Genomic DNA, 3,308 nt, shown 5'->3' on the forward strand with positions numbered 1-3,308 from the left:
CCACTTCTGGAACAAACTTTACACTTGAAAGAGCTGGCTAATTTGAGTAATGTATTCCTACCCTATGAGGACCAGTGCTTGATCACCCCCAACACCCTGAGAGGGAAATGCCCAGACCAGACGCAGGGGGAGAGACCCCTGGGGCCCTCACATCACATGAGCCGTGACACCCGTCCTGCCTGCTGGGAAGGCCCCTCTGCTGCTGCCATGGCAGGAGAGACCCTGAGACCTCCTTCTCCATCCCTTTGCCACATGGGAGAAGGGCCCTGGCTCTAGAGAGGCCACTCCAGGAACCTGGAGACCCCCTGTTCCCACAGTCCTCAGCCTACTGATGAGGCCATGCTGGTTGAGGGAGGCCCAACCACTCCTTTGGCCCCCGTGACCCCCAGCCCCCCACCATGGGACCCCTGGGCACAGGGCTAGCTCAGGTGTGGTGCTGGGCTGGAGTGGGGAGTGAGAGGGTGGATGGGCGGGGCAGCCAGGGAAACCCCCTGGGAAGGGGGTGCTTACAGATGCCCCGAGGCCCAGAAGGTGTGGAGCCTGCACCCGGGGGGGACCCCACGCCTCCGGGTCCCTTCTAGGACAGCTCCCGTGTCGCTCCACTGCTTGCTTTGTGGCTCAGCCTTGACCTGTCACATCTCAAAGCCTCATCTGTCCTGCTCTGAATCATCACATTAAGTGGGTGATTCACGCCTCACTTCTGAGTGTCATCAGGGGCTCCCTCCCTGTCAAACCCCAGCCTCCGAACTGCACCCTTTCCCCCTCCCTCCCTCCCACGTCTCTGCTCCCCTAGAGCAGGATTTCTCCAAGCAGTTATAACGTTCTCTGTCACCTCCATTCTCCCCCTAGGGTGCTGCATGCCCCACTGCAGGGGAGCACCGTCTGCATGGCCACAGTGAGGAGTGCTCCTACGAGTGGGGCATTGCAGGGTCCCACTGCACCCCTCCAGCTGGACTCAGGTCCCCTCACACGCACGGGCCTGCTCTTGACACCAAACCCAGGTCCCTCCCTGTCCTGCAACCGGAGCAGCTTGCACATGGGAGCAGTCATACCCTCCGGGCTTCTGTGATACCTCACCCCTCTCCTCCTCACTCCCTGGTCTCCTGACCTCTCACCCTTGGAGGGCTCCCGGCTCAGCACAGACACCTTCAGTGACCCCATGAGCCCCAGGGTTGAAACTCCATCTGCACCAAACCTTCCACATCTTTGCAGAGATGGGACCTCTCTGAGCTCCAGATTCACAGTGCCCACTCCCCCACTACCTTCCCTGGGATGTGCAACCGTGTGTTTATGGTTTCCTTTGCTGTGCAAAAGCTTTTTTCATTAGGTCCCATTTGTTTATTTTTGTTTTTATTTGCATTTCTCTAGGAGGTGGGTCAAAAAGGATCTTGCTGTGATTTATGTCACAGAGTGTTCTGCCTATGTTTTCCTCTAAGAGTTTGAAAGTGTCTGGCCTTACATTTAGGTCTTTAATCCATTTTGAGTTTATTTTTGTGTATGGTGTTAGGGAGTGTTCTAATTTCATTCTTTTACATGTAGCTGTCCAGTTTTCCCAGCACCACTTATTGAAGAGGCTGTCCTTTCTCCACTGTATATTCTTGCCTCCTCTATCAAAGATAAGGTAACCATATGTGCGTGGGTTTATCTCTGGGCTTGCTATCCTGTTCCATTGCTCTATATTTCTGTTTTTGTGCCAGTAACATACTGTCTTCATTACTGTAGCTTTGTAGTATAGTCTGAAGTCAGGGAGCCTGATTCCTCCAGCTCTGTTTTTCTTTCTCAAGATTAAATGCACAAATCTTAACTGTACATTTCATGATTTTTGACAAAAGCATACACTTGTGTGACCCAAGCCCCTATTAAGATATAGAACATTATCATCACCCCTCAAAGTTTCTTCATGTCCTTTTCCAGCCAATCCTTGCCCCCCACGCACACCCTGAGGTAGCCACCATCCTGACTTGTTTTCCACCACCGGCTAGTTTTTCTGCTGTAGAGCTTGATATAAATGGAGCAGGAGCTCTTCTGCGTAAGGCTTCTTTCACTCAGAGTCATGTCTGGAGATTCATCCACGTTGGTGTCAGTGTTGTGTCCGTACTTGCTTAGACTCCGCCCCTGCACTCTGGCCCTACCCTCTCCCTTATTCCCCATGCCCCGCCCTCCCGCTCTCCAGACCACCTTCTTTCTGACCTCAGGGCAGCAAAAAACAAAAACAAAAACAAAAACAAAAAAACCCCAGCACTTGCTGTTTTTTCCGCCAACTCTTTTCCTCATTCAAGCGTCACCTCCATTTGCCCCTCCACTCTAAGGCAGCCCCGCACACTGCCTTTTCTTTGCAGCACTTGTCCCTGTCTAAAATCATGTTTATTTGTTTACAGTCTCTCCCCACCCCCAGCTAAACTCAGTGAGAGCTTGGCCCAGGTCCTCTTGTTCACAGCTGTACCCCTGGTGCTGATATACCATGAATAGTCTTGAATGAAGGGGTGATGAGTGAGTGAACATCTGAATAACCACTGCCAGGCAACTGCCTGCTCTTTTCTTGCAAATCTGACCTGTAGCTGCACTGTAGGAGGCTGGCCCATGACTCCTGGAGGCTCCACATCTCCAGTGGAGCTGAATGATGCCACAGGCGTCACCCAGCTCTTGCTGAGTTTGCCCCTGGCACAGGGAAGAGGCACTCTGGATGATGGGTGAGCAGCAGAGGGCTCTGGTTTGGCCACAGGCAGATAGTCTCTGGCTCAGCAACAGTACAAAGGGAGGCTGGAAGGCTGGAGGGCAGGCATGGGATTCCCTACAGGTAGGGAGCAGGTCCCTTTGGTGTTTTGCCGTCTACTTTTCATCCCCTTTGGTTCCCACAGGACCCCAGTATTCGCTTAAGCATCAAGTCCATTTCTGGTGCACGGACCCCAGCACACTTGCTTCTCTGTGTTCGCAGTTATGGAAAGCATTTGTCTCTCAACAGGCAGACGACCCAAGAAATCATCCACATTTTACACTTAACCATCAAATTACAGTTAATCAGAATCAGCTAAGACACGTTCGCAAGAAGAACAACTGCAAACCACACTAGTTTCAAGATATCAGCTACTTAGGAATAGGTGCCTTTTCCAAGCTTATTCTGCAGATATAAGGCTGCACGGTAGTATCAATTCATCTTTCTGAATTCCCCTCTTTATTCATAGGTTGCTATTTTGCATGGCCATTTCTAGATAGTCTTTGTTGCCAAGAAGTAATGCGCGAAGTTCAGTCGGTTTAACAGACCAGGCTGCTCAGTTCTGCCCGCCCAACGCCGCCCCCCCGCCCCCCCC

Source organism: Lipotes vexillifer, unplaced genomic scaffold (assembly GCF_000442215.2).
Source record: "Lipotes vexillifer unplaced genomic scaffold, Lipotes_vexillifer_v1.1 scaffold158, whole genome shotgun sequence".
NCBI lineage: Eukaryota > Metazoa > Chordata > Mammalia > Artiodactyla > Lipotidae > Lipotes > Lipotes vexillifer.